The following is a 27,911-nucleotide window of genomic DNA, read 5'->3' as shown; positions in this document are numbered from 1 at the left end:
GTTTCCAATAATTTGCCCACTATTGAAGTCAGACTGACTGGCCTATAATTTTCTGGACTATCCCTCGCACCCTTTTTAAATAATGATACAATGTTTTCAGACATCTAATTTCTCTGGGACCTCGCCTATATCTAGGGAGGAATTGACCCTCAGAGCATCCGTTATTTTCTCCCTGGCTTCCTTTAACAACCTGGGATACAATCCATCTGGCCATGGTGACTTATCCACCTTCAAGGATGCCAGTCCCTTCAGTATTTCCTCTCTCACTATGCTTACTGTATCTAATATCTCACACTCCTCCTCTTAAACTAGAATGTCTGCATCAACCTTCTCCTTAGTGAAGATGGAGACAAAGTACTCATTGAGAACCCTGCCCACACCTTCATCATCAACCCACAAGTTACCATGTACATCTCTGATAGGCCCCACCTTTTCCTTAGTTATTCTCTTGGCCTTAATGTACTGGTAAAACATCTTAGGATTTTCTTTGATTTTAGCAGCCAATATTTTTTGCATCCTCTATTTGCTTTCCTAATTTCCATTTTTACTTCACCCCTGTACTTTCTATACTGCTCTAGGCTTTCTACAGTACTAAGTCTTTTGTGACTGTCATAAGCTTTTTTTCCCTGCTTTATCTTAGCCTGTATGCTTCTGGGTAATCAGGATACTATCGATTTGGCAGTACCACCCTTTTTCTTTGTGGGGACATGTCTGCACTGTGCCCATAGAATTTTGCCTTTGAATACCTCCCATTGATTTGACACAGTTTTTCCTTCTAATAGCTGTATCCAGTCCATTCTTGCCAGTTCACCCCTCAGCTTTGTAAAAATTGTCTTCCCCCAATTTAGAACTTTTACCCCTGTTTTATTTTTGTACTTTTTCATAATGATGCTAAATCTAACAATATTATGGTCACTATCTCCAAAATGGCCTCCCGCTGCTACTTCATCCACTTGCTCCATTTCCTAAGACTAAATCTAGAATTGTACGCCCTCTTGTTGGGCTTTTTACTTTATTATGACACAGTCAATGGTGGAGGCTGAGTTGTTCAAATCCCAGAGGGAAACTTGAAATAACTGTCATAACCCAATTTTGCAATTTGTATGTTTCAAGATGCAGGCTTTGAATTCAGTAATAATAAGACCACCGAGTCTCAAGAGGTTTTTTATAAAACTAAGTTAAACATTTATTAATACAAGAACGATTGTAAACACATATAAATGTATACAAAATTACTATTATAATAATTACCAAAAATCTCCTAATTAATCTGACTCTCAGTTACACCCCCATTAAGTAAAACTCATAGATTTAACAGACATCTGGCAGAGCATGCCCTGGACAGTCGCATTCAAAATGAGTTTCTTTCAGCTCTGGATCCTTGCAGACAGACTTGGGGCTTACAGGCTGGAGGCTTCTCACACTTGTTGGATCTTAAAATGCCTCTACCTTACACACAATCTCCTTTCTCCTTTATACATATCTTTCTCTTTGAATGTAAAAATTCTATTGTATCACAAGGCTTTTAACTTTACCTCTTCTAACAATAACATCCTTTCATCTCACCAATTTCATTAGTAAGATGAAAAAAATAAACACATTGCTTGGCGTCTTCAAGATTTCACCCACAGGCTTAAATGGTTTCTTTTAACAAATGCAAATTTATACTTTACCTTTTACCCTCCTTACATTTATCTAATTACTATCTCAAAACTACTGTACACCAAAGCACCCAGACTATTTGATTTTAATCTAATTAAGACACACACAGACACACACATAGACACAGACACCACTAGAACTCTATTTAAAAAATAATTTCCAATAACATTACAGGCATTAATATCTCTTCATGACAATGTGCTAGCTAAGAATGCAGCCTTGAATGCAGTTCAAGATTTTTGCACCCTCTCTGCCCTTAACACTGTTCGTATCCCAACTGATATTAAGGTAGTTGAAGGCCCCAACAATTACTGCCCTATCATTTTTGCACTCAGAAATCTACCTGCATATTTGCTCTGCTGACTCATTTCCACTACTTGGGGGTCTATAGTACACTCCTAGCAATGTGGCTGCCCCTTTTTTATTTCTGAGCTCAACCCATTTGGTGCTTCATTTGGTATATCATCCCTCCTCACAGCTGCAATTGATTCTTTAACCAATAATTCTACACCCCCACCTTTTTTATCCCCCTCCCTATCCTGCCTGAAAATTCTATATCCAGGGGTGTTGAGCTGTCATTTTTTCCACTCCTGAAGCCAGGTTTCTGTCATAGTGATGATATCATACTGCCATGTGTCTATCTGTGCTCCCAGCTCAACAGCTTTATTTACTATGCTTCTTGCATTTACATGTATACCATTTAACACTGGCAAATTCCTGTGCTGTACACTTTTTAACTTGTGCTGCTTCTGTCTTTCAGAGTCACTCACTAATTCTCCATCTCCCATTCCCTGCTTTGAATTTGCCCCCAGGTTCCATCCTCCTGCCAATCTAGTTTAAACTCAACCCAACAGCACTAGCAAATCTCCCTGTGAGGATATCCATCCCAGTCCTGATCACCAACCCCCAGAAGAATGTCCTGCAGCTGCTCCGAGGCATCGTTGGCCCTGGCTCCAGGGAGGCAACATACCAGCTTGGAGTCATGTCTCTGGCCACAAAAACGCCTGCCTGTTTTCCAAACTAATGAATCCCTTGTTACTCCTGCTCTTCCCCTCTTCTTTCTCTCCTCCTGTACAGCAGAGCTGCCTGTGGTGCCACAAACGTAGCTCTGATTGAACTCTTCAAAGGAACCAACGCCCTCACTGGTACCCAAAACGAAAAACTGTTGGTGAGTAGGACCCCAGAAGACTCCTGCACTTCCTGCCTAATTTTCTTGGACTGCCTGGCAGCCACCCATTCCCTTTCTGCCTCCAGGCTCCTTAGCTGCGGTGTGACCACCTCTCTAACCATGCTACCCACGTAGCTCTCAGCCTTGTGGATGCACCACAGTGACTCCAGTCACCACTCGAACTGCAAAACCTGGAGCTCAAGGGCCTGGAGCTGGTGACACTTCCTGCACATATAGTCATTTGGGACATTTGTAGCATCCACAGCTTCCTACACATTACAAGACATGCATTCCACATGATCAAGCTGTTCTGCCATGGCTTCAATTTACTTCCCTTGCGTTAACTTTATTCTACTTTGGTTTACATATGCAACTTTATTTTACCTGGCCTCGACTTAACTTTATTTTCCTATTGCTTGTGTTTCTTACTTTACTTTAGCCCCTTTTAAAAAAAAAATGTGTTTTTCTAATTCTCAGCTATTTGATGACATTCCATGACAGTGGTTTCTCACTAACCAATTAATTTGTTTTTCCTGTGATGTTAAGTGCTAGGTGCTGCTGACTGTCTGGCTCAGCATCCTCCTCTCACACTCTCCTTCAGATAATAGACCAACAACAGTGAAGGAACAATGATGTATTTCCAAGTCAAGATGTTATGTGATTTGGAGGGCGACTTGCAGAGGGTGAATTGTTATGATCCCAGCTGAGGTTACCCCTGAACAAGCCTAATCCCAGAATGAAACCCAGCTTGATAGATCCTAACTTTTAATATGTTTGTTTAGATACGTGGAGTGAGACTACTGAACAGAGTTACAGGAGTCAGCTGATGAACTTTTAACAAAATATAAAACATTTATTTAACAAGAATAGATGAACTATATTACAATACTCCTTCATTCACAACTATGCCTTTACAGATATATACAGATTTATAAGGATAACAGAAGTTACAAATGCTATTTTATACTCTAATGTCCACAGTAAGTACACAGCTTACGTACCAATAGGCATCCTGTGATCAGACACACCACACTGTAAAACCAAGTGACAGATGCCACCTCAGCCTGATGCTATGGATCAACTCCCTCCAGACGCTTGTCACACAGTGAGCCAACCAGTCTCATTGAATTTCATCTTTCACATGAGGGTTTCCAATCTCCACTCTTCAAGACCTCACCTTGGAATCTTTTCCCAAACTGACACTTTCTCTCAGACACCTTCCACAAGGGTTCACTTCCAGGGTTTAGAACACTCCCCTAGGTCACCACATGCATTCCAGCTGTCTTCCACACCCTCTCTCTCACTGACTTAGCCATCAACAGAACCATCGCTTCACATGCCCATTGCAAAAAGTTACAGACCTTCAGTTGTCTCTTTGGCCCTTCTTGCCTCTTGCAAGCTGTTCCCACTTTTAATCTGCTTTCTGCAGCTTTTGTCTCTTTAAATCTGAAGCTTGGAGCCTTTCTCTCTGCCTCTGATTCTTAACTTCATTAACAGATTCCTGTCCTTCCTTTCACTAGAGAGTCTTCTTTGGGCTTTCCACTGTTTCTATCTCATTCCTTTGGCTTTGGGACCTTTTGGTTCTTTTGGGAAATCTGCAGCTCCCTCTCCAAGTGTCCAGTCTCTCTGGGGTCTTGACTTCAAACTGAACTTAAAATTGCTGTTTCTTTAGTTTCTCTCTATGTGTCTGTGGGGGGATCTTCCTCTCTGGACCCCTGTTGTGAAGCAACAGCCCAACTCTTCTACTCTTGTTTGTTTAGCTGAGCTGCAAAGTCATAAAAAAATGAAACTTTTTAAAGTGAAACTAAAACTCCATGGCCAGGATTTCCTGGTCAGCGAGCAGGGGGGCAGGGCCCACTCGCTGACGCATAAAATGATGTGGGATGACGTGGGGCAGAACTCCTGATGTCACCTTGCCCCATTTCAATTTTCTGGTAGTTGGGGGCACAGCAGAACCAGCTGTGTGCCCGCCGACCTGTCAATGGCCAATTGAGGCCATTGACAAAGTCATTAAAGTAATTAGTGGACCTGCCCGTCCAATCTTAAGGTTGGCGGGCAAGTCTGGGGCCCTGGCAGGCATTAGAAAAAACATAAAACCACAATCATGGGTGGGATGAGGTTTCATGTAGGTTTTAAAAAATGTAATAAAAGTGTCTTTGAAAGTGATGGACATGTCCCAACTCATGTTTTTTTTTATATATTTTTCTATATTTAAGATTTTTTTCTATATTTTTTTTTCTATATTTAAGATATTTTATTGTGCAGCTGATCTCCCTGAGGCAGCACTTAGCCTCAGGGAGATGAGTGCACTCTATCGTGCACATGCGTGAAAGACCGCACTCTCGGCTCAGGGAATCCCCACCTCCCCCACCCGCATGGGGAATGCATAGCGCTTCCTGGAGGACGTCACTCTTGGCGGGCCTTAATTGACCCGCCCATGTAAAATGGCGGTGCACCCCGATCGGGGGTGCCGATCGGAGGCGCGCCTCCACACGCCCGCTCCTAAACTTCCTCCCCAACGGGGGGAAAATTCTGCCCCATTTGACCTTTATTAACGCACAGATACAGAAATACAAGTCAAACTTCAACTTTAAAGCTAAAAGTCATTCCTAACACCAACAAATACCCATATAACTTACTTAAACTATCTCTATTTCCTAACAGAATTACATTATCAATTAAGTGGGCTGCTTTGTTCTGCTTGGTGTTGAGTTTCTTTAGTGTTGTTGGAAATGCACTCATCCATGCAAGTGGAACGTACCCTATTACACTTTTGACGTGCCCTGTAGATGGTTGAAAATCTTTGGGGATTGAGGACGTGAGTTACTCACTGAGACTACCCAGCCCCTGACTTGCTCTTGTGATAACATTATTTATGTGGCTGGTTCAGTTGAGTTGCTGGCCAATGGTAATCCCTGTTGATGATGGGGAATTCAGTGATGGTAATGCTATTGAATGCAAAAGGGCGATGGCTATTGGCTGGCACTGGTGTGGCATGATTGATACTTGTCATTTAAAAAGGCCTAGCGTGAAGATTGTCCAAGTCTTGCTGCATCCAGGCACAAACTGCTTCAATATCTGAGGCATTGCGAATGCAACCAAACACTGTGTAATCATTAGTGAGCATCCCCACTTCTCACATTATGACAGAGAAATGGTCACTCATGCCCTGAGGAGCTCCTGCAGTCATGTCCTGGAGTGGAAATGATTGGCCTCCAAAAACCACAACCATATTCCCTATTCTAGGTATATCTCCAGTCAGTGGAGAGTTTATCCTTGATTCCCATTGGTTTCAATTTTGCTAAGATTCCACAGATGGTCGAATGCTGCCTTGATGACAATGGCAATCACTTGCACCGCACCTCTGGAATTCAGCTCTTTTGTCCATGTTTGGGCCATCTGTAATGAGGTGTGGAGACAATTAGTCCCTGCGGAACCCAAGCTGAGCATTGGTTTTGGTGAGAAAGTAATGCTTGATCGCACTGACAATGATATCTTCCATCATTTTGCTGATGATTGAGAATAGACTGACATACAGTAATTGGCCAGGTTGGAATTCTCTTGCTTTATGTGGAAAGGATATCCTTGGACAATTTTCCACATTGTTGGGTAAATGCCAGTTTCGTAGTGCACTTGACTCTACTTTCCAGATCCAGATTGCCACAATTACAGGCCAGAAAAAGGAGAGGAAAGCTCCATTGGTCAAGGTGGGTACCCAAATTCCAGCTTGTTTTTGTGGAACCCAGGGGATACTCGTCCCCAGATCTTTCAACACTATTCAGAAAGTAAGCACATCATCTATTTTTTACCTTCCAATGTCCTTTTGTCTGCCATGGTTTTGCCTATTTGTGTCCAATTCATTCCTTTTGTGCTCTTCCAACTCCACTGCCCCTGTTCGTTAGGTCTCATCTGAAAACTGGATAATTTTCCATTTTGTTTCGGAAACTAAAACATTTAAGTAAATTAGTCACAACAGTGGTCCCAGCACCAAACTCTGAGTTACCTAAATAAACCTACATAAGAAGCATTCTGGCAAAAGTTTGAAACTAATCAAATGGGAGGAGAGATCTACAAGAAACTTAAGCAACCTAAATGCAAACAAAACAGAGAAGGAGAGCATAGGAAAGAGTAAAGTAAGAGAGGACCTTGATAAATAGTGCTTTAGATGGTTAAATTTCAACTGAGAGGCTAACCAATTAAAAATGAGTTAAAATGTCTGTACAACGATTCCTGCAGCTAAAATAGGAGCTGAAGGCAATCGTGTGTTGGGAGGAGTCAAATACAAAATGTATTACTGAGACATGGGCTGGGATTTTCTGGCCCTGTTGTGGTGGGACCCACCACAGGAGATTGGCTGCCCAACCAACTGTGCATAGACTTTTGGCGTGACCGGACGATCCCGGTGGTGGGCGGGGCCAGAAAATCCCACCCGTAGGTACAGATTCAGAAAAATCTAGACCAGGAATTAAACATTGCAAGGATAAGATATTTAGAAAAGATAGAAAGGGTAAAAGGTGGAGTAGCTGTGTTTATTAGAGATAACATAATGACAGCAGAAAAAAGGGACATAGCTATCAGCAAGATAAAAATAGAATCCACATGAAAAGAGATGAAAGGTAGTAAAGGATCAATAAAACTAATAGGTGTAGACTACAGACCACCCAATAATGGACGAGAGATGGAGGAAAAAGTAAGCAGACAAGTTTGGGAGTTGAGTAAAATGCATTTAATAATAATCAATAGGGACTTCAACCACCTTGATATTAATTGGGTAGAAGAGATAGGTGACGGGAATGAAGAGAATGGTGTTCCTACAAAATGTATGATATTTCTAACCCAACATGTAAAAACCCCAACAAGGGAATATTTGCAATTGGATCTAGTAATGGGGAATGAACCAGAACAGGTAAGACAAGTAAAGGTAGGGGAACATCTAGGCAATAGTGACCATAACATAATACACTTTAAGGTAATGATAGAAAAGGACATAAGTATGATGAAAACCACGTTAAATAGATTGGGGAGCTGATGATCGAACTTTGGAAAATAAAATTGGCAAAAGTATTGGCAATGATATAGGGCAACAATGGGAAACATGTAAAATGGTGTCGAAAAGAGTGAAAGAAAAATATATTCTGCTAAAAGGAAAGAACAGTTGTGAGACTCCATGGATGAATAGACATAAGGTAACAATTGAGTGTTAGGAAAGAGGCATATATTAAGTACATAAGTTTCTAGAACTAGGGGCCACTATTTAAAAATATGGGATTGTCCATTTAAGACAGAGTTGAGGAACCCTTTTTCTCTCAGAGGGCTGTGAGACTTTGGAATTCTCTTCCTCAAAAGGTGGTTGAAGAATAGTCTTTGAATACCTTTAAGGTAGAAGTAGATAGATTCTTGATAAGCAAAGGGGTGAAAGGTTATTGGGGGTAGGCAAGAATGTGAAGTTGAGGTTAAAATTAGATCAGCCATGATTTTATTGAATGGCAGAGCAAATTTGAAGGGTCGCGTGGTCTACTCTACTCCTAATTCATATGCTCGTATGTTTGTACATACTTAGACAGCACGGGAGAGCATAAGAGAGAATGTGAAAAGATTAAGAGAGAAGTCAAAGAACAATTAGAAAGGCAAAGAGGAACTATGAAATTAAATTATCAAGGGAAATAAAACAAATTAGCAAAATGTTTTACAGGCACATCTAAAAAGAAAGACTGTTATGGGGATAGGGCCATTAAAGGATAGGCAGGATAATACCACAGGTAACAATAGATAGATGGTATAATTATTAAATAATTATTCTGTTTCAGTATTTACGAGGGACATAGAACAGGTAGACATGACATTGAATAATAAGAAAAGCAACATGAAAAGTGAATTTAAAACAAAAAATGGAGATATATTGAATAAACTAATGAAGCTCAAAGAGGATAAAACCCCAGGTCCAAATGGATTGTAGCCATGTATATTAAAATAATCTAGGGAAGAGATAACAGAGACATTACCACACATATTTAATAATTGATTAGAAAAAAGGTATAGTTCCAAAAGATTGGCGGATAGCTAATGTAATTCCTACATTTAAGAAAGGTGATAGAACATTCTCAGGGAATTATAGATCTATCAACTTAACATCGGTGATAGGAAAAATAATAGAATCCCTACTAAAGTAGAGAATAGAAGGACATCTAGAAATGGAAAATATAGGGCAGGATTTTCCAGATAGTGGGGTTTCCTGCCCCACCACTACAAGAGTGGAGCATGCCGAACCTCTGGAATGCAAAGGCCTGCAAAGAATTATATTCATGTTATTCACAATCCCTCTTTCCATTCCTCTGTGACGTGGTCACCTTTCTGCCTAGTGGTGGGCACCAAGCTCGAGGTCTCCTCACTCTCTTCCCTCTGTACTCCTGCTTCACCATCCCTGATTGCCAGGTCACTCTGCTCTTTGGCTGTTTCTATCGCCTCTTCTTCTGCAGGTGTGAGCCTCCTAATGTCAGGCACTCCACCCAGCCTTGCAAATTCTCAGGCATTATATGCCATTTTCTCCTGCAGACAGAGGACAACTAACCCCCTTATCTGCATGTATTCCTCTGACAGATAATGGGGCTCCCCGGGTAACCTGTCTACATTTCCATTCTCACGCCACTTACACAATGATGGAAGTATGAGCTCACAACTTTTTGCCCACATTCATCCAAGCCTCATGATGTACCTGCTGCTGTGCATTACACTTCATTCGTCTACCTGCCCGCTTCCTCTCCTCACTGAGACGTATTGTTTGATGCCCTCATGGGAGCCACATTTTTCTAAAGACAGTGTCATACTCATTCTGGTAGTGTGGAGGAGGTGATTGACCCAGATGGGAGTCAGTGGAGAACTGCACCTCCTGCCATTCCTGGGCAGACCTGGAGGAGGACCTACAGGGAGGCATTGCTGAACCAGGCGACAGCCTTAGTCTGCCATGTGGCAGATGGACTCATCCTCCTCGAGGGCAATCATAGGTCAGGATAGACAAGGCTGAGTCTGGAGTCAGGGTGAGGACCTTGGGTTCAATGGCAGAGAAGGATGAGCCTGGAGATCAGAGTGGTGATTTGGATTCCTATCAGCTTCTGCAACACCGATGCTGCTTCCCTGTAGTCACTGTAGGCATGTTCCCGTGCTTCTGCTGGGTTTATTGGCCGGCCACTGTGCAATTGCAGTCAGCCAGCTGTTCCTGCCCCATGCAGAAGTGACATTCAATTCTGGGTCCGCTGTTGGGGACCTGTGCCGGCATGATCAAATTCCACTCAATGTTTCCTCATGAGGGAAAGAGCATAACTAGAGGCCATCAATATAAAGTAGTCGCCAACAAATCCAATAGGGAATTCAGAAGAATTTTCTGCACTCAAACAATTGTGAGAATGTGGAACTCGCTGCCACAGGGAGCGGTTAAAGTAAACATTGTAGATGCATCAATGGGAAAGCTAGACAAGCATATGAGAGAGAAGGAAATCGAGGGTTATGATTATAGGTTTAGATGAGGGAATATGGAGGAGGTTCAAGTGGAGCAGAATACTGGCATGGACAGGTTGGGCCCAATTGTCTGTCTCTGTGCCTTATCTCCAATGTAGAATTATAGAATGGTTACAACACTGAAGCAGGCCATTCAGCCTGTCATGTCTGTGCTGCTCTTTGCAAGAGCAATTGACCTAGTCCCACTCCCTTGCCTTTTCCCTATAGCCTTGCAATTTTTATTTTCTGTTCAGATGATTCATGTTTCTTTTGAAAGCATTGATTGAATCTGCCTCAACCACACTCTCAGGCAGTATATTCCAAATCCTAACCAACCATTGCATAAAGTTTTTCCTTGTATCACTGTTGCTTCTTTTACCAGTCACCTTAAAATTGGTGTCCTCTGGTTTTCGATTCTTTGAGCTATGGGAACAGTTTCTCCCTATCCTCTCTCTCTCTCTTCAGGAACCATGCCCTAAGAGGGCATTGGCAACCATGGACTCCCATGTGTTGGTCCCTGTTTATGTTTTGCAAGGTACTACAGTGGTCTGCCATTGCCTTCTGCAGGTTCTGGCTGACCAGGTATGTCTTAAATCCTTATGGTCTGCTATAGATGTATTGGAAGGAATTTCAGGTTGATAATCAACCTGTCTGGCCATGCCATGAACTCACCCTCCATGGGCATCAAGTCACAGAGTGGGCTTCAAACCCACAGCTTCTGGCTCAGAAGTAGGAGCACTACCACTGCACCACATGAGACCCCTCTTCATATGATCATTGCAATTCATTATTATGTTTGATGTTGCACCTTTGGATCAGTACATAATGTAAACTTGGAATGTGCAAGCCAAGTATATCGATTGTATGGAAATTCTGCCCATTTAATCAGAACTCCAAAAGTTTATGTATTACTTCTAGTTAATGTGAATGAGGATAGTTATATTTTCAATTTGTGCCTACTTGATGAAATATTCATAAGCAACTGATTCTACACAGTTTCATCCAACAGTGAAGTAAAAGAAGCCTTGTAATCTATCTAAAAATAGCACACATATTTAACATTTGTTCCCCGTTTGATTTTACTTTTCAGTCAGATGAAGAACCATGCTGAGAAGTAATTTCAATAAATTCATGGTCCAAACTCAACACCTGCTGCTCAGATTTTTATCTTAATAATCATTCTTTTGACAACAGTCCTGGAATTTAAATTGACCAGCAAGCAACCTCTCAATTCTTTAATGTAGAGACTTTTGACATTAGGGATTATCAGGAACCTGAGAACACAGATACAGAAAGATCATCAGTTTAAATACCAGAAGCAGTACATGGGGAGAGCAGAGAAAATGCAACTTTGTTTGGTAGGCAAAATAATTCAAAATCAATAGTTGAGGCTGTGAACTAGATTGTTTTAAACATACCTGCTAAAATTGTTTGTTATTGACACTTGCAGAAGTGAAATAGCTGACTAAAAAAATTTTAGATGGCTGTTCATTCACCTAGTGGTATGCTTTAACTATTAAATACTGCTCTTCTTTCGAAACTTTTTATTTAATATCTTAGATGCAGCATTGCCAACATGTTTTCAAATGGAGGCCTAAAAATATCTAAATGCTGAATATGCTTTTGGATTGATTGTAATCTGATTTGAGCTGTGCCTATACTAATAACTTTAAAATACCTAATATAATTGGTATTACTTTGCCTAAAGGTTTTCCATAATGCAAGAAAATAATGTAACATGGGTTGTTTGTTGTTCCTTTACTAATACAAAAACCATGTAAAACAGCTTCATTTAATATGGCACCATCTTAAAACTATTTGTTTGTGGCTCCAGAGACAGTATAAAAAGATTATATTTTATAATACATTTATCATTCATGCAACAATTACCAAAAGTTATGGGGTGAATATTCAATGTTGGTAATTATATTTCCCAATGACACCAAGGGCCAAATTGCATTCTGAATACAAAGCACCATTAGCCAATTATTAGGTACTAGCATCCAGTCACATAACTGCATATTCAGTTATTGCAAGTCTCAATCAGAGCAGCTTTTATTGCTCCAGAAATACTTGAGGCAATATGCTTCATCATATTCTTTAGTAACAGACAGAATTTTGAATATAAAATTAATATTTAAACCCATTTGATGTATCATCAAACGTTGAGTATTGAAAAGTCATCCTTTAGCACATAAATACTTAACATTTGTATTAAAATTGAAATTGTAGGAGCAGTGCATCTCTCAGTGAGCACTGAGAGTTGGAATTTTTTACCTTATCCTTCAGGCCATGCCACCAATTGCTGGAAATGTGAAATGATAAAGGTATGGTCAGGTCAACAGGGTATCTGGGATCTCATGAACATCAGGTCCAATGGGTTATTCCCTCAACTAATGAATTTAAGGATAGAGAAACAACCAGAGCAAATGATGAAGCCAGAATGAGGCTAAATCAGAGTCAAATTGGATACTGAAAGAAAAATAATGAGGTGGAAAGAAAGATTGGATTACAAGAGAGAGAAAAAGAGACAGAAGGGAGACGTAACAAAAAACTTCTGAAACTATCTAAATTTAAAAAAAAACGCTAGGGATAGTTGCTCCATAGTTTCATTGGATGGAATTTTACCGTCCTGTCGCAGCGGGGGCGGGGGCGTAAAATGCAGTGAGCCATTCAAAAGTCCATTGACTTCGGCGGTACCTTAAAATCCCGCTGGCATAAAATTCCACCCATTGCTTCTTTTCTGGACCTCCAAAGTTGAGTAGCATGTCAGTATCATATGTCACATCATTAACAGGGTCCTTATGACATGAATTACCAGCCCTAATGGCAGCGGCAAGATTAATTCAGGTTAGTGCTGCAAATCCAGCTGTGACACATAATGGGAGGCTCATAGCAAGATGGTAATTATTTTTTGGTTTAGACAAAGCTAACAGTAAGCAGCAGAAATTGTTTAACAATTAGTGGCAAATCACAACTCATGGTAATTCAAATATTAAATGTCTTTCAGAGTGCAGTCTCAGGTACTAGTTAACCCTGGTCTATGCAACTTCTGTTACCTGATCACAAGAGATATACCACAGCCCCTTAGTTGCCTGTTACAAAAATCAGGACCAAAGCTATGTTCAAAAAAGCTCAACTGTAACCAGATGAATTAAAATGAAAATCACTTTTCTAAGTAACTGAAAGTCTTTGAGATTTAATCACACTTCATAGCATATCACTATTTCCTTTTCAATGCAAGTAAAATCTTTAATATTTTCATTATTCTGAATGTGTTGGTGCTGCATATATTCAGATCGCAGAAATTTTCAGATTTATGCTACAGGTGACCAAAAGTAGTAGCATCTAGAGGTTATCAATTAGATTGATGAACTAGCTGTTTGGCTCATGTTCATACATGTAAGGGATAGTTCATGAAATAATTAATTGCTTTTCCCCTAAGATCAAGGATACAACTGCATAGCACTTAAAAAAATCAACAAATATGCGGATAAGAAGAAATAAACATTTAATTAAAGCTATTTTAAATATCACTATCAACACCAAGGAAGCTGCAATAGAAAATATTCAATATTGTGACAACACATTAAATAATTAAACATGGGTCATCCTGATTTAGCTTTTTCTTTAATATGCAGCTCTCTGACAAGGGCTGTGTGTATTGAATTATTTACAAGTGTGCCATATGAAACCCAAATTCACAATCCAATGGAAATTCCAATTCATTAGCTAAAATAATAAGATGTTCATTTCCATTTATTAACACTAGTAAAATGAGCATAGGTTGGTGCCACAGCTATTTATCACATCTCCTGTGTGTGTTGGAAACAATTGCTGTGCTGTCAGGTGTCATGGTTGTTTTAAAATTCTTTACTATAGATAGGCAGTAGAATGGAGAGATGATCTGAAAAAATAGGGCAGCATTGCTGAAAAAGTGTTCTTTACTTTCTGAAACAAGCTGAAAAATCCAATATACTCCTTTTGAAAGTATTCCACACCATATGACCAGTGTAGAAATTAGTTTTCAAACCAATATTATACAGGAGCCATTGTCATTCTTCATTGCATTGTAGAGTCTTCAAACATCATATGACACCTTCAATGACGTATTTAAAGATAACAGGTAAAAACACAAGCTCGGTTGTCAGGTATTTTTCTGCTCAGTGTAGGTTTATTCTTGACAACAAGTGTATTTAACTAACCAATGATCCTGGTACGAAGCTTGACTTGTTGAAAAGACTTGATTAATTAATCTTCCAACAAGAGCTAATACCTTTTGGATCATTTGATCTTATTTCAAGTGCACTTACCCTTGTTCTTTTTTTACACTGCATTGATCTTAAATAGAATAATGCTAGTCAAACTGTAGGCATTTTGCTGACAAAAATAAAAATTAAAAAAAATGAAATATCAACAGGCTTTTGAAAACTGGAATTTGAAATGGAAAAGGAACTGCTGCAACAACATACATGTTGTATTTCAAACTTAGAATGTTGACACGTAGGAAAGTTTTGACTTTTGATTTGATCTAATTTTACGTTTGCAAATGGAAATACAATATCACATTCCTAAATAAATAGTGGAATGATAATTTCACCACCTAATGTGGCAATGAATCACACTAAGAATGAAGATGTTTTCTGTCATCAATGGCCAGTGCTGCATTGGCAGCTTCAGTGTTCCTAATCAGGATGGGGAATAATCAGCTATAGAGTTGCTGATACTAAGCACCTTCCATTGATCTCCAACTGTATCTCAGACATTTTCCCAGGTCAAAATCTTGGCTGCAATGTTCTTATAGGGATAGTGTGCAGACATACAGGTAGGTTTTGATGTTTGGATTGTCAACCAGCAGAGTGCACAGCCAGATGTGAATTTTGAGACTCAGGCCTCATTTACCATAAGACCATAAGACATAGGAGCAGAAGTAGGCCATTCGGCCCATCGAGCCTGCTCCACCTTTCAATGAGATCATGGCTGATCTGATAATCCTCAACTCCACTTTCCTGCCTTTTCTCCATAACCCTTGATTCCCTTACTGATTAAAAATCTGTCTATCTCAGCCTTGAGCATATTTAATGACCCAGCATCTACAGCCTTCTGTGTTAAAGAAATCCACAGGTTAACTACCCTCTGAGAGAAGAAGTTCCTCCTCATCTCTGTCTTAAATGGGCTACCTCTTCTTTTGAGGCAATGCCTTCTGGTCCTAGGCTCTCCCACAAGGGAAACAACCTCTCAGCATCTACCCTGTCATGCCCCATAAGAATCTTATATGTTTCAATAAGGTCGCCTCTCATTCTTCTAAACTCCAATGAGTACAGGTCCAACCTGCTCAACTTCTCCTCATAAGAAAATCCTTCCACACTTGGGATCAACCTAGTGAACCTTCGCTGGACTGCCTCTAATGCCAGCATATCTTTCCTTAGATAAGGGGACCAAAACCCTGTTCATAGTATTCTAGGTGTGGTCCAACTAGTACCTTGTATAGTTTTAGCAAGACTTCCCTATTTTTATACTTCATTCCCTTCGAAATAAAGGCCAACATTCCATTTGCCTTTCCTATCACCTTCTGAACTTGTAAGTTAGTTTTTTGGGATTCATGAACGAGGGCCCCCAAATCCCTCTGTGCTGCAGCTTTCTTCAGCCTTTCTCCATTTAAATAATATTCAACTCCTCTATTCTTCTTGCCAATGTGCATAACCTCACATTTTCCCACATTATATTTCATCTGCCAAGTTTTTGCCCATTTACTTAACTGTCTATATGCCTCTGTAGACTCTTTATGTCACCCTCACCAATTGCCTTCCCATCTATTTTTGTTTCATCCACAAACTTGGCGATAGTACATTAATTTCCCTCATCCAAGTCAGTAATATATATTGAAAATCATTGTGGTCCCAGCACTGATCCCTGCGGCTAGTTACAGGTTGTCATTCTGAAAATGCCCCCCCCCCCGCCCCCCCACACCCCCCGCCCCCCACCGTATCCCAGCCCTCTGGGCTGAATCTTCCAGTCAGCGTGCGGGGGTGGGCCCAACACGCCAACGCGTAAAATGATGTGCGATGTCGTTGGGCATGGGTCCCAACATCATCGCGTGTCATTTCGATATTTTATTCGGCAGGAGCGTGCCGGAGGTGGCTGTGCACCCGCCAAACTGTCAGCAGCCTATTAAGGCCATTAAAAAAGTAATTTAACTTGTTAACAATGCTGCCCGTCCAACCTGATGAGGTTTCCTGAAGGTTTTACAAAATAAATAAATAAATGTTACTTACTTCACTAACATGTCCTAGCTCATGTGACACTGTCACACGAGGGGGCATGTTTAAATTAATTTTCACTTTATTTATTAAAGAGTTTTCATAAACATTCAATCTCCCCAAGACAGCTCTGTGCCTCAGGCAGATTGCTGCACTCTTTCGTACATATGCTCAAAAGAGCGCAGGCCCCGACTCTCTCTCCTCACCCAGCATGCACAGGTAGCGCTGAATTCTACAGGCCATGTGTTATTCTGGGTGGGCCTCAATTGGCCCACCCACGTAAAATGGCAGCATGCAGCTGATCGCAGGTGGCAATCGGATCTACGCCCGGCCCTGCCTGCTCCCACCCAGCCCGCCTGCCATAAGAAAAGTTCTCTCTTCTGTCTTCTATTAGTTAGACAATTCTCTATCCATGCTAATCATGGGCTCTTATTACATTATGTTATTGAACACCTCTTGGAAATCCAAATGTAGTACATCTACTGGTTGCCCTTTACCTATCCTGCATGTTACCTCCTGAAACAATTCTAATCAATTGGTCAGGCATGATTTCCCCTTCATGAAGCCAAGGTGACTCTACTTGATTATATTATGCATTTCCAAATGCTTTGCTATTACATCCTTTATAATAGACTCTAACATTTTCCCAATGACAGATATTAAGCTAACTGGCCTGTAGTTAGCTGTTTTTTATCTCTCTCCCTTTTTGAATAAAGGTGTTACATTGGCAGTGCTCCAATGCTCTGGGAATTTCCCAGAATTTAAGGATTCTTGGAAGATTACTATCATTTCTCCATTATCTCTGCAGCTATTTCCTGTAATATCCTAGAATGCAACACATCAGGTCCAGGTGACTTATCATTCGTTAGCCTCAATAGTTTCCCTAGTACTTTTTCTGTAGTGATAGTTAGTGTATTTATTTCCTATCCGCCCCTGCCCCCCTGCACTTTTGCCCCTTGATTATTTGGTATTTTTTGAATGCTATTAGTGTCTTCTACCGTGAAGACTGATGCAAAGTATTTATTAAACTCCTCTGCCATTTCCTGGTTCCCCATTATCTTTCTACAGCCTCATTCTCTAAGGGGCCTATATTGACTTTGGCCACTCTCTTCCTTTTCATATATTTAAGGAAGCTCTTACTGTCCATTTTTATATTACTTGTTAGCTTACCCTCAAAGTTTATTTTCTCCCTCTTTATTATTTTTTTGCTCACCTTCTGTTGGTTTTTAAAACTTTCCCAATCCTCTGGCTTACCACTAATCTTTGCCACCTTGTATGTTTTTCTTTCAATTTTCGACTATCCTTAACCTCCTTGGTTAACCATGGTTGGTTTATCCCCTTCCTACAATCTTTTTTCCTCACTGGGATATATCTTCGTTGCGAGTCATGAACTATTTTCTTAAACATATGCCATTGTTCATCAGCCATCTTTTCTGCTAACCTCCTTTCCCAGTCCACTCCGGCCAACTCTGCCCTCATTCCTTTGTAATTACCCTTATTTAAGTTTAGCACAGTTGTTTCTGACCCAAGTTTCTCACTCTCAAGCTGAATGCTAAATTCCACTATGTTATGGTCACTGTTTCCTAGGGGATCTTTTACTTTGAGATCATTTATTAAACCTGCCTCATTACACATTACCAGATTCAAAATAACCTGATCTCTGATTGAATCCACAACATATTGTTCTAGGAAACTGTCCCAAATACATTCTATGAATTCTTGCTCGTGGCTACATTTGCCAATTTGATTTTGTCAATATATGTGAAGATTAAAGTCACCCATGATTAGTGTACTGCCTTTTTTACATGCCCTCATTATCTCCACATTTATTCTCTGTCCTACAGCATAAGCTACTGTTAGGGGGCCTATAGACTAGTCCTACTAGTGTCTTCTTCCACTTGTTATTTCTTACCTCCACCCATATGGATTCCACATCTTCCAGTCCAACATTATTTCTTGCTATTGCACTTATTCCACCTCGTATTAACAAAGCTACCCCACTGCCCTTTTCTTCCTGCCTGTCCTTTTGAAAATTCACATACCCCTAAATATTTAGTTCCCAGCTTTGATCTCCTTGTAACCATGTCTCCATAATGACTATAAGGTCATACCCATTAACCTCTATTTGTGCTGTTAATTCATTTATTTTTTCCAAACACTACATGCATTTAAGTAAAGAGCCATTAATTTTGCCTTTTTACCATTTTTTTCCCCCTTTGACCCGATTTGCTGCTGTTTTTTTATGCTTGTACACTCTGTCCCTTCCTGTCACACTCTGGGTATCATTACCTAAATAGCTGCCCTGCAATGCTGCCATATCCTTTTGCTTTGTAAGCCTATGTATCCCCTTTCCAGAACCCTATTTCCCTGCCCCCCATTTAGTTTAAAGCCCTCTCAACTGCCCTAGTTATCTGATTTGTCAGGACACTGGTCCCAGCATGGTTGAAGTGAAGCTTGTCCCACCAAAAAAGCTCCCTTCTACCCCAGTACTGGTGCCAGTGCCCCATGAACTGAAACTCATTCCTTCCACATCAATCTTTCAGCTACGCATTTAACTCCTTGACTTTATTTACCCTATGCCACTTTGCCTGCGGCTCAGGTAGTAATCCCGAGATTATTACCTTGGAGGTTCTGCTTTTTAATTTAGCTCCTAACTGTTCAAATTCTTTCAGCAGAACCTCCTTCTTAGTCCTATCAATGTTGTTGGTACCAATGTGGATGATGACAACTGGATCCCTCCCCTCCCACTCCAAGTTCCTCTCCAGCCCTGAGGGGATGTCCTTAACCCTGGCACCGGGCAGGCAACACAGCCTTCGGGACTCACGCTCACAGCTACAGAGAACAGTATTTATCCCCCAAATTATACTGTCCCCTACCACTGCTACATTCCTATTTCCTCCCCCCACTTGAATGGCTCCCTGTACCACGGCGCCATGGTCAGTTTGCTCATCCTCCTTGCAGTCTCTGCTCTTTTCCACACAGCTTACAAGAACCTTGTAACTGTTGGACAATTGCAGGGGCTGAGGCTCCTCGAAAACTACCTCCTGGGTCCCTGTACTGCCTCACCTGCAGTCACACCTCCTGTACCTGCTCACAGTCCAAATTTGAATAACCTAATCTGAGGGGTGTGACCACCTCCTGGAGCAGGGTGTCTAGGTAACTCTCCCCCTCCCTGACATGACGCAATATCTGCAGCTCGGAGTCCAGCTTCTTAACTCGGATCCAAAGTTCCTCGAGCTGCAAACACTTGGTATAGCTGTGTTCGCTCCGGATCACCTTGGTGTCCAGCAGATCCCACATGCTGCAGCAGCAACACACCACCCGTCCTGCCATCACCATTGCCTGAACAAAACGTATGTAACCTGCTTGACACAAGTGTGGACAGCTGATTGGGAGACACTGCAAAGATGCAAAGACACTGCACTGGAAGGAGCCAGAGGCATAGCAGTTGAGGGCAGCTGTGACCTTCACAGCCACTCGCATGGGGTGTTCACCCACACAGTTAGCAGAGATCTCAGGCCGTATCATTCGACAGATATAGCTGTCTGTCTCTCTTGAGAGACGGGACCTCCTTCATCATTGCACCTCAGACATATTGAGGTAGCTGCTTTGACCCTGTATACCCTGGCAGCAGGATAGCGGCGTCTTCTGCGGCCCCTTTTGCTTTGGACTACCTTTTGGCGCTGCACTCTTGTGCCTGCACCTGTCTTCCCAAAGATGGCTCACCTGGAGGCTGAATGTGCACTCTTCCTCTTCTAGCCCTCCCTTCCTCCTCAGAGGAGCTGCCACCGGTGGAGAGTTCAGCTTTCATTCCCAGACTAAGGGAAGGCTTCCTGAAACCTGCAGGCCCAAAAAGGATTACTCACCGCAGAACGCTGACCTGAAGGTTAAGAGTCCAGACAAAGCAGCTGGTATGCGTTTTGAAGTACTGCAAATCACACGGGCAAGTTTCAAAAACTTTCATAAATAAATGCTTGACTGTGCACACTCGCGACCCCACTGAGCCCCCTTATTCCGCCCGTGGATGAGGTTAATACAAATGTTTCCGACCCGCCTGCTCATTGTGCCTGTGTACCGACCCGAAGATTGCATGGGCGCCGAAAAATCAGCATCAATTGGCAGTTCAAGGGCCTTAAGTGGCCCGTTAATTAATGGTGGACGTACGTCAGACATCATCGCACGCCTACCCAGCAAAATATTGCAATGGCGCACAGTGATGTCAGGACGTTCGCCCGACATCACCACACGTCATTTTATGCACGGATGTACAGGGCCCACCCCCGCAAGCCAATGGGAAAATTTTGCCCTTGAAGAATCACCGCTTTTTACACTTCATTGTAATAAGTCTTTACACTAGTATTGACCTTATACTTAAAAAGCTATATTTAACATAGAGAAAATATATATTAGAGACCTTAAGACAAACTATAACCCTGAATTTTACTTAAAAGACTAGAAATGTTCATCAATCAGCTGTTCTCCGTGTTCTTTTTAAATGAAGTCTCCTTCTCTCTCTTTAAATGAAGTCTGCGCACTTAATCCGCTCTCTCTTTGAATGAAGTCTGCACATTCACCCAAATTCTGCTTAGATGAAATCTGCACATTCACCTGCTCTCTGTTTAAATGAAGTCTGCACACTCACCCGCTCTCTGTTTAAATGAAGTCTGCAAACTCATCCGCTCTCTGTTTAAATGAAATCTGCACACTAACCCACTCTGTTTAAATGAAGTCTGCACACTCACCCGCTCTCTGTTTAAATGAAGTCCGCACACTCACCCACTCGCTCTTTAAATGAAGTCCGCACACTCACCCGCTCGCTGTTTAAATGAAGTCTGCACACTCACCCGCTTTCTGTTAAAATGAAGTCTGCAAATTCAACCGCTCTCAGTTTAAATGAAGTCTGCACACTCACCCACTCTCTAATTAAATGAAGTCTGCACACTAACCCGCTCTCTGTTTAAATGAAGTCTGCACACTCACCCGCTCTCTGTTTAAATGAAGTCTGCACATTCACCCAAACTCTGTTTAAATGATGTCTGCAAACTCACCCGCTCTCTGTTTAAATGAAGGCTGTACACTCACCCGCTCTCTCTTTAAATGAAGTCTGCACACTCACCCGCTCTCTGTTTAAATGAAGTCTGCACACACACCAGCTCTCTGTTTAAATGAAGTCTGCAAACTCACCCGCTCTTTGTTTAAATGAAGTCTGCACACTCACAGGCTCTCTATTGAAATTAAGTCTGCACACTCACCCGCTCTCTCTTTAAATGAAGTCTGCACACTCACCCGCTCTCTCTTTAAATGAAGTCTGCACACTCACCCGCTCTCTCTTTAAATGAAGTCTGCAAACTCACCCACTCTCTGTTTAAATGAAGTCTGCACACTCACCCGCTTTCTCTTTTAAATGAAGTCTGCACACTCAACCCGTCTCTGTTTAAATGAAGTCTGCACACTCACCCGCTCATTGTTTTAAATGAAGTCTGCACACTCACACGCTGTTTAAATGAAGTCTGCACACTCACCCGCTGTTGAAATGAAGTCTGCACACTCACCCTCTCTCTGTTTAAATGAAGTCTGCACACTCACCCGCTCTTGAAATGAAGTCTGCACACTCGCCCCGATCTGTTTAAATGAAGTCTGCACACTCACACGCTCTCTGTTTAATGATGTCTGCACATTCACCCCACTCATTGTTTGAAATGAATTCTGCACACTCACTCACTCTCTGGTTAAATGAAGTCTACACACTCACCCGCTCTCTGTTTAAATGAAATCTGTACACTCACCACGCTCAATGTTGAAATGAAATCTCCGCACTCACCCGTTCATTGATTTAAATGAAGTCTGCACACTCACCCGCTCTCTGTTTAAATGAAGTCTGCACACTCACCCGCTCTCTGTTTAAATGATGTCTGCACACTCACCCACTCTCTGTTTAAATGAAGTCTGCACACTCACCCGCTCTCTGTATAAAAGAAGTCTGCACACTCACCCGTTCATTGATTTAAATGAAGTCTGCACACTCACCCGCTCTCTGTTTAAAGGAAGAGTGCACACTCACCTGCTCTCTGTTTAAATCGAGTCTTCACACTCACCCGTACTTAGTTTTAAATCAAGTCTGCACACTCACCATCCCTCTGTTTAAATGAAGTCTGCACACTCACCCGCTCTCTGTTTAAATGAAGTCTGCACACTCACCCGCTCTCTGTTTAAATGAAGTCTGCCCACTCACCCGCTCTCTGTTTAAATTACGTCTGCAAACACACCTGCTCTCTGTTTAAATGACATCTGCACACTCACCCCGATCTGTTTAAATTATATCTCCACACTCACCCGCTCATTGTTTTAAATGATGTCTGCACACTCACCCTCTGTTTAAATGAAGTCTACTCACTCACCCGCTCTCTGTTTAAATGAAGTCTGAACTCTCACCCGCTCTCTCGGTTTAAATGATGTCTGCACACTCACCCGCTCTCTGTTCAAATCAAGTCTGCACACTCACCCGCTCTCAGTTTAAATGAAGTCAGAACTCTCACCCGCTCTCTCTGTTTAAATGAAGTCTGCACACTCACCCGCTCTCTGTTCAAATCAAGTCTGCACACTCTCCCGCTCTCGGTTTAAATGAAGTCTGCACACTCACCCTCTCGCTGTTTAAATGAAGTCTGCACACTCACCCGCTCTCTGTTCAAATCAAGTCTGCACACTCACCCGCTCTCTGTTTAAATGAAGTCTGCACACTCACCCTCTCTCTGTTTAAATGAAGTCTGCACACTCACCCACTCTCTGTTCAAATCAAGTCTGCACACTCACCCGCTCTCTGTTTAAATGAAGTCTGCACACTCACCCTCTCTCTGTTTAAATGAAGTCTGCACACTCTCCCGCTCTCCGTTTAAATGAAGTCTGCACACTCACCCTCTCTCTGTTTAAATGAAGTCTGCACACTCACCCGCTCTCTGTTCAAATCAAGTCTGCACACTCACCCGCTCTCTGTTTAAATGAAGTCTGCACACTCACCCGCTCTCTGTTTAAATGACACCTGCACACTCACCCCGATCTGTGTTTAAATGATATCTCCACACTCACCCGCTCATTGTTTTAAATGAAGTCTGCACACTCACCCACTCTCTGTTTAAATGAAGTCTGCACACTCACCCGCTCTCTGTTTAAATGAAGTCTGCACACTCACCCGCTCTCTCGGTTTAAATGATGTCTGCACACTCACCCGCTCTCTGTTCAAATCAAGTCTGCACACTCACCTGCTCTCAGTTTAAATGAAGTCAGAACTCTCACCCGCTCTCTCTGTTTAAATGAAGTCTGCACACTCTCCCGCTCTCTGTTTAAATGAAGTCTGCACACTCACCCGCTCTCCGTTTAAATGAAGTCTGCACACTCACCCGCTCTCGGTTTAAATGAAGTCTGCAGACTCACCCGCTCTCCATTTAAATGAAGTCTGCACACTCTCCCGCTCTCCGTTTAAATGAAGTCTGCACACTCACCCGCTCTCTGTTTAAATGGAGTCTGCACTCTCACCCGCTCTCTGTTCAAATCAAGTCTGCACACTCACCCGCTCTCTGTTTAAATGATGTCTGCACACTCACCTGCTCTCTGTTTAAATGACATCTGCACACTCACCCCGATCTGTGTTTAAATGATATCTCCACACTCACCCGCTCATTGTTTTAAATGATGTCTGCACATTCACCCGCTGCTGAAATTAAATCTGCACACTCACCCACTCTCTGTTTAAATGAAGTCTGCACACTCACCCGCTCTCTGTTTAAATGAAGTCTGCACACTCACCCGCTCTCTGTTTAAATTAAATCTGCACACTCACCCACTCTCTATTTAGATGAAGTCTGCACACTCAACCGCTCTCTGTTTAAATGAAGTCTGCACACTCACCCGCTCTGTGTTTAAATGAAGTCTGCACACTCACCCGCTCTCTGTTTAAATGATGTCTGCACACTCACCCACTCTCTGTTTAAATGAAGTCTGCACACTCACCCGCTCTCTGTATAAAAGAAGTCTGCACACTCACCCGTTCATTGATTTAAATGAAGTCTGCACACTCACCTGCTCTCTGTTTAAAGGAAGAGTGCACACTCACCTGCTCTCTGTTTAAATCGAGTCTTCACACTCACCCGTACTTAGTTTTAAATGAAGTCTGCACACTCACCCGCTCTTTCTGTTTAAATGAATTATTCACACTCACCTCCTCTCTGTTCAAATCAGGTCTGCACACTAACCCGCTCTCTGTTTAAATGAAGTCTGCCCACTCACCTGCTCTCTGTTTAAATGAAGTCTGCACACTCACCCGTTCTCTCTTTAAATAAAAGCTGCACACTCACCCGCTCTCTGTTTAAATGAAGTCTGCACACACACCAGCTCTCTGTTTAAATGAAGTCTGCAAACTCACCCGCTCTTTGTTTAAATGAAGTCTGCACACTCACAGGCTCTCTATTGAAATTAAGTCTGCACACTCACCCGCTCTCTCTTTAAATGAAGTCTGCACACTCACCCGCTCTCTCTTTAAATGAAGTCTGCACACTCACCCGCTCTCTCTTTAAATGAAGTCTGCAAACTCACCCACTCTCTGTTTAAATGAAGTCTGCACACTCACCCGCTTTCTCTTTTAAATGAAGTCTGCACACTCAACCCGTCTCTGTTTAAATGAAGTCTGCACACTCACCCGCTCATTGTTTTAAATGAAGTCTGCACACTCACACGCTGTTTAAATGAAGTCTGCACACTCACCCGCTGTTGAAATGAAGTCTGCACACTCACCCTCTCTCTGTTTAAATGAAGTCTGCACACTCACCCGCTCTTGAAATGAAGTCTACACACTCGCCCCGATCTGTTTAAATGAAGTCTGCACACTCACACGCTCTCTGTTTAATGATGTCTGCACATTCACCCCACTCATTGTTTGAAATGAATTCTGCACACTCACTCACTCTCTGGTTAAATGAAGTCTACACACTCACCCGCTCTCTGTTTAAATGAAATCTGTACACTCACCACGCTCAATGTTGAAATGAAATCTCCGCACTCACCCGTTCATTGATTTAAATGAAGTCTGCACACTCACCCGCTCTCTGTTTAAATGAAGTCTGCACACTCACCCGCTCTCTGTTTAAATGATGTCTGCACACTCACCCACTCTCTGTTTAAATGAAGTCTGCACACTCACCCGCTCTCTGTATAAAAGAAGTCTGCACACTCACCCGTTCATTGATTTAAATGAAGTCTGCACACTCACCCGCTCTCTGTTTAAAGGAAGAGTGCACACTCACCTGCTCTCTGTTTAAATCGAGTCTTCACACTCACCCGTACTTAGTTTTAAATCAAGTCTGCACACTCACCATCCCTCTGTTTAAATGAAGTCTGCACACTCACCCGCTCTCTGTTTAAATGAAGTCTGCACACTCACCCGCTCTCTGTTTAAATGAAGTCTGCCCACTCACCCGCTCTCTGTTTAAATTACGTCTGCAAACACACCTGCTCTCTGTTTAAATGACATCTGCACACTCACCCCGATCTGTTTAAATTATATCTCCACACTCACCCGCTCATTGTTTTAAATGATGTCTGCACACTCACCCTCTGTTTAAATGAAGTCTACTCACTCACCCGCTCTCTGTTTAAATGAAGTCTGAACTCTCACCCGCTCTCTCGGTTTAAATGATGTCTGCACACTCACCCGCTCTCTGTTCAAATCAAGTCTGCACACTCACCCGCTCTCAGTTTAAATGAAGTCAGAACTCTCACCCGCTCTCTCTGTTTAAATGAAGTCTGCACACTCACCCGCTCTCTGTTCAAATCAAGTCTGCACACTCTCCCGCTCTCGGTTTAAATGAAGTCTGCACACTCACCCTCTCGCTGTTTAAATGAAGTCTGCACACTCACCCGCTCTCTGTTCAAATCAAGTCTGCACACTCACCCGCTCTCTGTTTAAATGAAGTCTGCACACTCACCCTCTCTCTGTTTAAATGAAGTCTGCACACTCACCCACTCTCTGTTCAAATCAAGTCTGCACACTCACCCGCTCTCTGTTTAAATGAAGTCTGCACACTCACCCTCTCTCTGTTTAAATGAAGTCTGCACACTCTCCCGCTCTCCGTTTAAATGAAGTCTGCACACTCACCCTCTCTCTGTTTAAATGAAGTCTGCACACTCACCCGCTCTCTGTTCAAATCAAGTCTGCACACTCACCCGCTCTCTGTTTAAATGAAGTCTGCACACTCACCCGCTCTCTGTTTAAATGACACCTGCACACTCACCCCGATCTGTGTTTAAATGATATCTCCACACTCACCCGCTCATTGTTTTAAATGAAGTCTGCACACTCACCCACTCTCTGTTTAAATGAAGTCTGCACACTCACCCGCTCTCTGTTTAAATGAAGTCTGCACACTCACCCGCTCTCTCGGTTTAAATGATGTCTGCACACTCACCCGCTCTCTGTTCAAATCAAGTCTGCACACTCACCCGCTCTGTTTAAATGAAGTCTGCACTTTCACCCGCTCTCTGTTCAAATCGAGTCTGCACACTCACCTGCTCTCAGTTTAAATGAAGTCAGAACTCTCACCCGCTCTCTCTGTTTAAATGAAGTCTGCACACTCTCCCGCTCTCTGTTTAAATGAAGTCTGCACACTCACCCGCTCTCCGTTTAAATGAAGTCTGCACACTCACCCGCTCTCGGTTTAAATGAAGTCTGCAGACTCACCCGCTCTCCATTTAAATGAAGTCTGCACACTCTCCCGCTCTCCGTTTAAATGAAGTCTGCACACTCACCCGCTCTCTGTTTAAATGGAGTCTGCACTCTCACCCGCTCTCTGTTCAAATCAAGTCTGCACACTCACCCGCTCTCTGTTTAAATGATGTCTGCACACTCACCTGCTCTCTGTTTAAATGACATCTGCACACTCACCCCGATCTGTGTTTAAATGATATCTCCACACTCACCCGCTCATTGTTTTAAATGATGTCTGCACATTCACCCGCTGCTGAAATTAAATCTGCACACTCACCCACTCTCTGTTTAAATGAAGTCTGCACACTCACCCGCTCTCTGTTTAAATGAAGTCTGCACACTCACCCGCTCTCTGTTTAAATTAAATCTGCACACTCACCCACTCTCTATTTAGATGAAGTCTGCACACTCAACCGCTCTCTGTTTAAATGAAGTCTGCACACTCACCCGCTCTGTGTTTAAATGAAGTCTGCACACTCACCCGCTCTCTGTTTAAATGATGTCTGCACACTCACCCACTCTCTGTTTAAATGAAGTCTGCACACTCACCCGCTCTCTGTATAAAAGAAGTCTGCAC

The sequence above is a fragment of the Cetorhinus maximus genome, chromosome 4 (assembly GCF_964194155.1).
Source record: "Cetorhinus maximus chromosome 4, sCetMax3.hap1.1, whole genome shotgun sequence".
In the NCBI taxonomy this organism is placed as follows: domain Eukaryota; kingdom Metazoa; phylum Chordata; class Chondrichthyes; order Lamniformes; family Cetorhinidae; genus Cetorhinus; species Cetorhinus maximus.
The sequence above is the reverse complement of the archived record's forward strand: the minus strand, read 5'-3'. Positions refer to the sequence as shown.